The sequence below is a fragment of the Macaca nemestrina genome, chromosome 12 (genome assembly GCF_043159975.1).
Source record: "Macaca nemestrina isolate mMacNem1 chromosome 12, mMacNem.hap1, whole genome shotgun sequence".
Classification (NCBI taxonomy): Eukaryota; Metazoa; Chordata; class Mammalia; order Primates; family Cercopithecidae; genus Macaca; species Macaca nemestrina.
In genome coordinates, this window is record NC_092136.1 from 96,364,803 (window position 1) to 96,377,212 (window position 12,410).

A 12,410-nucleotide genomic window follows, 5' to 3' on the forward strand; every position below is an offset into this window, starting at 1 on the left:
TGAAAATGGCCATACTACACAAAGAAACCTGCAGATTAAATGTAATCTCTATCAAAATGCTAATGCCAATATTCACAGAAATAGACAAAATGATTCTAAAATTCATATCGAACCAAAAAAGAACAGAAATAGCCAAAGCAATCCTGAGGAAAAAGAACAAGGCTGAAGGCATCATACTACCTGACTTTAAAATGTATTACAAGGCTACAGTAACCAAAACAGTATGGGATTGGTATAAAAACAGACACATAGACAGCAGAACAGAATGGAAAACCCAGAAGTATATTTATGATTTCAACTGATTTCAACGAAGATTCCAAGAACATACTTGGGGAATGAGTACCCTCTTCACTAAATGGTGCTGGAAATATTGGATGGCTATATGCAGAATAATGAAACTGGACCTCTATCGCTCACCATATACAAAAACCAAATAAACATGGTTTAAGTACTTAAATGTATGACCTCAAACTAAATCTACTGGAAGAATACATAGGGGAAGCACTTCAGGATATTGTTCTAGACAAAGATTTTATTGCTAAAACCTCAAAAGCACAGGCAACCAAAACAAAATAGGTTGGGTGGGGGGAGGTGGCTCACGTCTGCAATCCCAGCACTGTAGGACGTCGAGGCGGGCAGATCACCTGAGGTCAGGAGTTCGAGACCAGCCTGGTCAACATGGTGAAAACCCCTCCTCTACTAAAAATATAAAAATTAACAGGGTGTGGTGGTATATGCCTGTAATCCCAGCTACTCGGGAGGCTGAGGCAGGAGAATCTCTTGAACCCAGGAGGCAGAGGTTGCAGTGAGCCAAGATTGTGCCATTGCACTCCAGCCTGGGCAACAGAGAAAGACTCCATCTCAAGAAAAAAAAAAAAAAAAAAAGACAAATGGGACTATATTAAGCTAAAAGACATCTGCCTAGCAAAAGAAACAATTAACAAAGTAAAAAGACAACCTATTGAATTGGAGAAAATATTTTGTAAAATATTTGTTTGAGAAGGTACTAAAATCCAAAATGTGTAAGAAACTCAAACAATTCCACAACCCCAACCACATAGTCTCATTAAAAAGTGGGCAAAAATATGAATAGACATTTGTTAAAAGAAAATCCAAATGACCAACAGGTATTGAAACAGTTCTCAACATCACTAATCATCTGGGAAAGGTAAATCAAAACCACAATGAGATATTATCCCAGTTAGAATGGCTGTTAATAAAAAGACAGTACATAACAGATGCTGGCAAGGATGCAAAGAAAAGAGAACTCATACATTGTTGCTGGGAATGTAAATTAATATGGCCGCTGTGGAAAACAGCATGGCAATCAAAAACTAATTTTTTTTAATCAGAAAACTAACAATAGAACTACCATAAGATCCAGCAATCCCACTACTGGTTCTTCATCTGAAGGAAAACATCAGTGTATCAAAATGATGCCTGCACTCTCCTCTTTATTGTAATCTTTGCTCTTTGGTTACAATGGTAAAGATATGGAATCAACTTAAGTACCTATCAGTGGACAAATGGATAAGAAAATATGTGGCATATATGCAAAATAGAATGTGATTTGGCCATAAAAAGAATGAAATCATGGCACTGGTAGATGGAACTGGTTATTACTATGTTAAGTGAAATAAACCAGGCACAAATATTGCATGTTCTCATTCGTATGTGGACGCTAAAAAAAGTTGATGTCATGGAGAGAGAGAATGAAATTATATTTAACAGAGGCTGGGAAGGATGTGTGAGTGTGGGGTGGATAAAAAGAGGTTTGTTAATGGGTAAATACATACAGTTAGAGAGAAGGATTAAATTCTAATATTTGATAGCACAGCAGGTGACTATAGTTAACAATGATGGATGGTATTTTTCAAAACAGCTAGAAGAAAGGACTTGATATGTTCCCAATACTTAGAAATGGTAAATTCTTGATTTGATGGACACCCCAAATATCCTAACTTGATCATTGTACAGTCTTTGCATGTAATAAAATATCACAAGTATGCTGTAAATATGTACGAACATTATGTATCAATAAAAAAGAACCACAACAAAGAACCACAACAAAAAAGATTCTGAGATATTTGAGAGGAAGTCATTTCCTTCTCCCCTAACTGAAAGTGTAGTGTGAAATACATGTAAGAAGAAAATAAACACAAAGGATTGTGGACTTTTAGAGTTGAATATTATTTAGAGATCATTTATTTTGCCCATTTAATTACACCTATGTGAAAGTAAAGGCTAAAAGCTGGTAACGGCTCACCCAGGCAGCCAATGGCAGAACGAGGCCTATAACCGTGTTTGCTGACTTCCAGGCAAGTATATTTTTTCCTGCCACATATCTTTGGTTGGTTGGTTGGAAGGCACTGGCTTAAAACAATATTAAGTCTAACAAAAGTGGCCATGTTTTAATGATTAGTTATACATTTCTGCAGTCTACACAGTGGAATAAAAGATTCTTTTATAATGAAGTTTATTTCTTCATTTATCACTGAACACCTCCAAATACCTTAGAGAATTTATCAAGAAGTTCTTAAAACAAGTATATATGATCATTATTAAGGAGAAAGGTATATGCTTGTGCTATTAGCTCAATTTTTAAGAGGAGAAGAACTTAAATAAGGAAAAGCAGTTCAAGGTCATAAAAATCTATTGTAAATCAGCAGAGAAAAACCAGCTTTATTGTCTGGATTCAGCTGCATACACTGCCTGGTCTAAGGGTATAGATTATGTTTTTAGAAATGAAGAAGTGATGTGATTAACATTTCTCTTGTTTAAGATAAAAATAAAAAATGTTGACTTCAGCCATCGATTAATTTTGGGGTGCAGGGGTAAAGGGACTTAGATTCAGCAGGGCCAAGTCAGCTTGTTTTCAACCAAATATCACTAGATAAGCACCATTCTCTGCCCCCTGTGTTCTGGGCTGTCCCTTAACTGCTGGACTAGTATATTCTCAGATTATTTTAATCTTTTTTTTTTTTTTTAAGCTGTTAGCTTTAGTCCATAAATAGATTCTGAGACTCTGAAGTTCTAATAATAACAGCGGATATTTTCTCTTTGTAGCTATTATTCAAATCACTTAAAATTAATTGTTATTCCTTAAATTTGTCCACATATGCTATTTGGTGGTGGTACTGCCATTTTAACTTGTAATATGCAACTAATGTTACTTTATACCATTGGCCCTCAACTAGGGACTAGTTTGCTACCCAAAATTCACTTGGCAATGTTTGGAGACACTGTTGGTTGGCACAACTGGTGGTGCAGGGATGTATGTACTTCACGCATCTGGTGGGTAGAGGACAGGGATGCTGCTAAAATCCTAAATGTGCAGGACAGCCCCCAACAAAAAAGAATTATTTAGCTCAAAATGTTCATAGTGCTAAAGTTGAGTAATCCTGTTGTATAATTAGAATTTACATAAAGATGCTACCTTATACATATACATAGGAATCATTACTGATAATTTAAATATACTTGAATTAATCTACTCTAAATACTGAATATCAGATACTGTGTTGATCTCACTTGTCATAATCCCTTAATTTGTCAAAGTTATGAGCTGATGTTTTGCTTTCAAGGGGGTATGATGACTACCGAATAGGTCTGCTCTTTTTGTCAAGCATAAACATGAACAAGAAGGATTTTGTCAGTATTCCCAATTCTTTGAACCTGTTTTAAATGATTTTTAGCATTTAGGTCCTAGTGAAAAGTAATTCCACAAACCAGTTTTCATCAAAGCTTAGTAACTGCTACCTCAGCCCCTGATCTCTGAAACAAGCTTGCAGTAACATGCCAATCCATTGATTTAGTCATTGCTGTTGCAGGACTTCAATGCTAATTCCATTTTTAGTTTCTCTTTGTAGCAACTAGCAACTATTAATGGAGAAATGAGAGAGAAATAGTCTTTTTTTTTTTTTTCCAAAACTAAAATCTAGTCAGTGGCTCTGTGGCTGCAATTCCCAGTGCACTGTGATTTTGCCTTTAAATGTAATTTCAAAACAGCTGTAATGGCAAATTAGTTTCTTTCTATTAGTTAAGTGATTATACACCAATCAGAAATGAATACACACACTATTAAGTTTATAATTATATTTGAGAATTTCACAGTCCACTTCATCTTCCTTTAGGACTCTGAGTGCTCCCTGACTCACACTTCTTACTGAAGGGAGTGTTTTACCAAATGTTTATACATGGTAATCTTGGTGGAGAATATTTAAAGACAAGCTCAAAGCTGAATCGAATGGCTAAGTTTTCAAGGTCTTTATTACTTAAGCCTTGGTCAGAATCCAGTTTAACAGGGAATGAAATTGACTGTTGATAGCAGTGACTTGGCTATCTCTATCCATTTCTTAGTGGACGGGACTTTGAATTCCTGCCATCTCCTTGTCATAACAAAAACCAAATATTAAATGAGTTGGCCATGATGCAGTGACCAGATTTAGAGGAAACCCTTTCAAGGTTACACAAATAGCTATAAAGGACTTGGATACTGTTATCTTTCCTGGGAAATAAACTGTGGCAAAAGAGAGTATTTATTTCTTTAGATTTGTTTCTGTTCATGAAACTTAATTTTTATAGCTTTCACATTATTATTTTTTTTCATAATGCAGCTTGCTGTTACATAAATTCAATTATTTTATTCAAGGAATATTTATTAAGAGCCTCCCATGTTCTTCAATTTATAATAATTCTATACAGAATAAGCTTGAGGGAGAGTATGGTGAATGTACAAGATTGTTCCAGAATGTCAGTAAGAAAGGACTGTGGCCTGATGGTGAACATGCTGAGGCTCTGGAGTCAGGCAGACCTGTGTACAGAGCCAAGCTCTGGACTTTATCAGCACGTAACCTTGGAATGTCACTTAACTTTTCTGAGCCTTGGTTTCCTTATCAATTGAATGGGAAGCAGCATAGTCTAGTAGTCAATAGCAGTGACTCCAAAATTTGACTGCACACATTCAATTATCTGTCCCACCACTTGTGCAGTATTAGGCAAGTACTAAAACGATTCTAGGCTCCCATTCCCCATTGAAAAATAGGGTTGAATGTTACGATCCTTTTTTTTGGAGACAGACTCTTGCTCTGTCGTCTAGGCTGGAGTGCAGTGGCATGAGCTCGACTCACTGCAACCTCCGCCTCCCAGGTTCAAGTGATTCTCCTGCCTCAGCCTCCCGAGTAGCTGGGACTACAGGCGTCTGCCACCATGCCCAGCTAATTTTTTTGTATTTTTAGTAGAGATGGGGTTTCACCATGTTAGCCAGGATGGTCTTGATCTCTTGACTTCGTGATCCACCCACCTCAGCCTCCCAAAGTGCTGGGATCACAGGCATGAGCCACTGTGCCCAGCCGAATGTTACTATGCTTTTAAAACAATCAGCAAAATCTGTAGCCCACAGCAGGTTGTCAGTGAATGATAAAGGATCATCTTCATCATCATCATCATCTGATTACCATTATCATGAGAAAGGAAATGCTCCATCACTAGAGGAATTTAATCAGAGGCTACTTTCAGGTTAGTCACTGGTATATTCATGCAGACAGTATAACTTCGATCTAGATAACCTCTTTTGTTATTATGTGAATAATATCCTAATGTTAGAATTTCAGAGCTGTGGCAACTGGGCAGGTATATTTTTAGGCAAGAGCACCTTCACACCACATAAGCGACTACCTCTTCTGGGAATACATGAACTGACACTTGAGAATCCTAAATTAACTTTCTTTTACCAAGGTTAAACTGTTCTTTTTTTTAAAAAAACTTTTCCAAAATCATAGTTGCTCTCCTTTGAATCCACTCCAAATTCTACACATCTCCCTTGAATTAGTTTAGCTACATAGTCCAGAAATGCTGCATGAATTCTTCATGTTACTGCTTCTTTTATTTACGCATCCCGAGAACACATTTTTTTTTTTTTCCACCAATGACAGAACCATTCTTGACACCTGTTTAGCTTGAGGTCAGCTCTGTCTGTAACTCTCTTTTTGTAGCTGCATAATGTCAGCTGTTTCTCATCTGGAGTTTTTGCACTGTGTTTCTCATTTCAAAATGCACTTTTGTGCTGGTTGAAAGTCATTATTTTTATTTCTGCCTCCTTCTGCTGCCAGGGTCATTTGGAAATCTAATTTATCTTCTCAGGGTGAATGATTCACCCTTCTTTTCCACCTCTGGTGGCCATGTCATCTGTGGATGTGATGAAGAGCTTTTTCTTCCCTAGATAAGTGATGAAAGAAAATGTTTAAAAGCTGCGGGCCCTGGATGGTCTTCTGCATGAATTTTACTTAAGAGATTTCAGGAACTTAAGCAGCTCAAAATTAATTAAAACAAAAATACTCTTATGAGGTATGGGGATGTCTTAAGTATGTAGACTTAGGAAGTTTATTCGCACCAATTGAGTGTTGAATATTTGGGTCAGTATATTTGGACTAGTCCTCTGAATGGAAATAAAGATACTTTCCGTGACACACTATATCAAAGTACTTTACTTAATCAGTAGCTTCTATCATCTGAAACATAAAAGAGAACTAGAAAATAAACATCCAAAAGTCCTGACTAGAGTGTTTTATGGGCCAGATCTCAAGCACTTTATGTTTAAAAATTGGGAAGATCTCTAATGACCCACACTCAATCTGTATTTGTTTTTACTTCATATGCTGTTTTAACCATGCCTTTTATTTTCTGTATTTTTCAACTTTGACATCTGGGGCCTCGCTGGCCCTGGAGGGAGTACTTCTCCTAGGGTTAGCCAATTCCTAGAGAGAATAAATCACTTGTCTTCTTCAGCATGCTTTTCAAATACAGACCAATTAATCCAGAGTCCACAACCTCAATCACCTACTTTACTGAGCTCTCACACTCCAGGTCACTGTCCACCTACCCTATCACCCCAGGGTCAGGTACCTGACAACTAGGGTTGGCCCCTCTGTCCTGGAGTCTGCTGAAATTGTTCAAATTAGACAAACTGAAGCTTGCTTATCCTGCCTTGCCCATTCCTTCCTTTAGAAACTATGATAAAGGATCTTGTCTACAGTTTCTTCCTCCTCCTCTGCTTCTTGACTAGCCCCGTGCTTCCCGGGTCCCTGCATGGTGTGATGTGCCTTCTCCTCTTGAAAACCATGGATCACAAACTATCTTTTCAATGGCAATAGTCCCCTGATCTGTTGACCTTACCAGAGCTAAGTAATAGTAAATCTTATTAGAACACATATAAAGGGTTCAAACTTTCAGTTTCCTAAAATATAGCAGGCATAAGATTAATAAGCTAGAACAGAAGGGAGGCTCTATAGTCACCTATGTTGGTGGTACCATAGGCTGTAACTTATTGGTTGGATAAATAACTTCTTGCCAAGTAATGTAAACAATATATAAGTGTGACAAACTTAGACAGAAATGAGAACAAGGTAAAATGTGTTCTTCCAGTTTTAAACGGTTTTTTTTTTGGTTTATTATTATTATTTTCTTACATTTTCATCCTTCATCTGTTTCCTTTAATCTCACATTTGAACCCATTTTTGGTGTGTGTGCTGCTCTTGGCCATACAGAAATTCATTCTCATTTTGGTATTACTAGTGATAATGATAACAGCAACAGAAAACTAATTTTAAAATTCCATCATAAGACAAACTTTGTGCCGAGAGCATTATATGTTTCTTAGTTTGAAACTTTCAATAAACCCTGAAATGTAGATTCTGTTAGTTCCTTGTTAGACGAGCAAAGAGACATTTATAGAGGTCATTTTAACTTGTGCTAAAGTGTCTAGCCAGTGCTAATGGAACCTGGACTCAGATGTATGCTATCTAATCATCTCTTCTATGTCTGTTACATTGCTCACTACATTGTATTGAATAGACTCTCTCAGTGGTAGCTTAAAGAGGACAAGGAAGTAGCTAATGTCTGGACAACATGTCCTTTTGTGCTATGAACTCAATGATTTTCTCCTGTGGAAAATTAATTCCTTCTTCTTGCTTTGAAAACACATTGCTTATGTTTCAAATTACACAAATCACAGTTATATTGGAGACAGGTGGATATGTATTGCCAACTCAACCAGCTTGTAGGCTGCATGGGTGCAGGAACTCTACCTCATCTTTTTATTCATCAGAGTATTTAGCACAGGGACTTGAGATTATTAATTATACAATAAATATTTGTTGAGTTGATTTGAAGATTAAATGCATTAATGCATATTAAATCTCTTTGTAAGACACTAGCCACATGAAAGACAATGTGATTATTTGAGTCACCGTGTATAGAGAAGGAAGAGAAATAGAGGAGGGCAAGAGGGGGAAACCCACTCCAGACTTCAAAATCTCTTTGAGAGTGAAGTCGTTAAAATCTGAATATAAAATTTTGATTTAAACTAGAATTTTTCTAGTTGCTCCTAGTGTAGACTTTTCTAAATTTTTACTAAAAACTTTGAGAATGTAAAGGAAAAAAGATGAAACCCCATAGCAACATTGAGAACAAAGACTCACAGAAAAAAATTCAAAATCTGGGAGAAAGTTACTCTTACCCAGAGGATAATTGTGCTTCTATTAGTTAGATTCAGTTTCAAATAAGAGGATACTTTAATAGTGACTAAAACATAAGGACATTTCTTGTTTGTTTAACAAGTAGCTGATGTTAGATGTTCTCTGTATACTTCAAGTGCCCGACATCACCATCAAGAAATGAGGTTCTTTCCACTTATTCTCACTGCATTCTCAATGTGTCGACATTTCATCCTCAGATTTTTCATGTCATCATCTCAGGATAGCTGCCATAGTTCTGGATATTACATTCCAACACAGAATCATCTCAAGCAGGAAGGAAGGGAGAATGGGCAAAAATAGAACATTTTCTTCTATGCTTCTTTCTTATGTGGAAAGAAAAACACCCCAACCCTAAGTTTTCAGTGGACTTCTCTTTGCATCATTGCCCAGAAGTAGGTCAATCATGGCCGGGTGCAGTGGCCCATGCCTGTAATTGCAGCACTTTGGGAGGCCAAGGCAGGCAGATCACGAGGTCAGAAGTTCGAGACCACTCTGGCCAACATAATGAAACCCCATCTCTACTAAAAATACAAAAAATTAGCCGGTTGTGATGGTGTGCACCTGTAATTCCCAGCTACTTGGGAGGCTGAGGCAGAAGAATCATGTGAACCCAGGACGCAGAGGTTGCAGTGAGCCAAGATCACGCCACTGCATTCCAGCCTGGGTGACAAAAAAAAAAGTCGATTGCTGGCAAGATGGCCAAATAGCAACACCTCTGGTGTGCAGCTCCCAGTGAGACTGATGCAGAAGGCAGGTGATTTCTGTGTTTCCGACTGAGGTAACTGGTTCATCTCACTGGGACTGATTGGACAGTGGGTGCAGCCCAAGGAGGGCGAGTTGAAGCAGGGTGGGGTATTACCTCACCCGGGAAGCACAAGGGGTTGGGGAATCTTCTCCTCTACTCAAGGGAAGCTGTGAGGGACTGAGCCTGTGGAACCATGCACTCCGGCCCAAATACTGCACTATGCCCACAGTCTTCGCAACCTGCAGACTGGGAGATTCCCTCTGGTGCCTATCCTCCCAGGGCCCTGGGTTTCAAGCACAGAACTGGGTGGCTGTTTGGGCAGACACTGAACTAGCTGCAGGAGGTTTTTTTTTTTGTTTGTTTGTTTTTGTTTTTTTTTGTTTTTGTTTTTGTTTTTTTTTTTCCATACCCCAGTGGCGCCTGGAATGCCAGCGAGACAGAACTGATCACTCCCCTGGAAACGGGTGCTGAAGCCAGAGAGCCAAGTGGTCTGGCTCAGGGGTCCCACCCCCATGGAGCCCTGCAAACTAAGAACCACTGTCTTGAAATTCTCGCTGCCAGCATGGCAGCAGGTTGAGATCAACCTCGGATGCTGGAGCTTGGTGGGGGGAGGGGCATCCACCATTGCTGAGGCTTGAGTAGGCAGTTTTACCCTCCCAGTGTAAACAAAGCCTCAGGGAAGTTTGAACTGGGCTCCGCCCACTGCATCTCAGCAAGGCCACTGTGGTCAGACTGCCAGATTTCTCCTCTCTGGGCAGGCCATCTCTGAAAAAAAGGCAGCATACCCAGGCAGGCACTTATAGATAAAACCCCCATGACCCTGGGACAGAGCACCTGGGAGAAGGGGTGGCTGTGGGCACAGCTTTGGCAGACTTAAACATCCCTGCCTGATGGCTCTAAAGAGAGCAGCAGACCAGCACAGCATTTGAGCTCTGCTAAGGTTCAGACTGCCTCCTCCAGTGGATCCCTGATCCCCATGTCTCCTGACTGGGAGACACCTCCCAGTAGAGGCCAAGAGACACCTCATACAGGAGAGCTCTGGCTGGCATCTGGCAGGTGCTCCTCTGGGATGAAGCTTCCAGAGGACAGAACAGGCAGCAATCTTTGCTGTTCTGCAGCTTCCACTGGTGGTACCTAGGCAAACAAGGTCTGGAGTGGACCTCCAGCAAACTCCAGCAGACCTGCAGCAGAGGGGCCTGACTGTTAGAAGGAAAACTGACAAACAGAAAGGAATAGCATGTCCACTCAAAGACCCCATCCTAAAGTCACCAACATCAAAGACCAAAGGTAGACAAATCCACAAAGATGGGGAGAAACCAGAGCAAAAAGCCTGAAAATTCCAAAAACCAGAACACCTCTTCTCCTCCAAAGGATCACAACTCCTCACTAGCAAGGGAACAAAACTGGATAGAGAATGAGTTAGACAAATTGACAGAAGTAGGCTTCAGAAGGTGGGCAATAACAGACTCCAAGCTAAAGGAGCATGTTCTAACACAATGCAAGGAAGCTAAGAACGTTGAAAAAAGGTTAGAGGAATTGCTAATTAGAATAACCAGTTTAGAGAAGAACACGAATGACCTGATGGAGCTGAAAAACACAGCACGAGAACTTCGTGAAGCATACACAGTATCAATAGCTGAATTGATCAAGCAGAAGAAAGGATATCAGAGTTTGAAGATCAACTTAATGAAATAAAGCTAGAAGACAAGATTAGAAAAAAAAGAATAAAAAGAATGAACAAAGCCTGCGAGAAATATGGGACTATGAGAAAAGACCAAATCTACATTTGATTGGTGTACCTGAAAGTGATGGGGAGAATGGAACCAAGTTATAAAACACTCTTTGGGATATTATTGAGGAGAACTTCCCCAACCTAGTAAGGCAGGCCAATATTCAAATTCAGGAAATACAGAGAACACCACAAAAATATTCCTTGAGAAGAGCAACCCCAAGACACATAATTGTCAGTTTCACCAAGGTTGAAATGAAAGAAAAAATGTTAAGGGCAGTCAGAGAGAAAGGTCGGGTTACCCACAAGGGGAAGCCTATCAGACTAATAGCGGATCTCTTGGCAGAAACCCTACAAGCCAGAAGAGAGTGGGGGCCAATATTCAACATTCTTAAAGAAAAGATTTTTCAACCCAGAATTTCATATCCAGCCAAACTAACCTTCGTAAGAGAAGGAGAAATAAAATCCTTTACAGAAAAGCAAATGCTGAGAGATTTTTTCACCACCAGGCCTGCCTTACAAGAGCTCCTGAAGGAAGCACTAAACATGGAAAGGAAAAACCAGTACCAGCCACTGCAAAAACATACCAAATTGTAAAGGCCATTGATAATATGAAGAAACTGCATCAACTAATGGGCAAAATAACCAGCTAGCATCATAGTGACAGGATCAAATTCACACATAACAATATTTACCTTAAAGGTAAATGGGCTAAATGCCCCAATTAAAAGACACAGAGTGGCAAATTGGATAAAGAGTCAAAACCCATTGTGTGCTGTATTCAGGAGACCCATCTCACGTGCTCACACATGACACACAAAGGCTCAAAATAAAGGGATGGTGGAATATTTACCAAGCAAATGGAAAGCAAAAAAAAAAAAAAAAGAAAGAAAGAAAGAAAAAGAAAAAAGCAGCAGTTGCAATCCTAATCTCTGATAAAACAGACTTTAAACCAACAAAGATTAAAAGAGACAAGGGCATTACATAATGATAAAAGGATCAATGCAACAAGAAGAGCTGACTATCCTAAATATATATGCACCCAATACAGGAGCATCCAGATTCATAAAGCAAGTTCTTAGGGACCTATGAAGAAAGTGAGACTCCCTCACAATCAGAGTGGGAGACCTTAACACCCCACTGTCAATATTAGACAGATCAATGAGACAGAAAATTAGCAAGGATATTCAGCACTTGAACTCAGCTCTGGAACAAGCAGACCTAATAGACATCTACAGAACTCTCCACCCCAAATCAACAGAATATACATTCTTTTCAGCACCACATTGCACTTATTCTAAAATTGGCCACATAATTGGAAGTAAAATGGTCCTGAGCAAATGCAAAACAATGGAAATCATAACAGTCTCTCAGACCACAGTGCAATCAAATTAGAATTTAG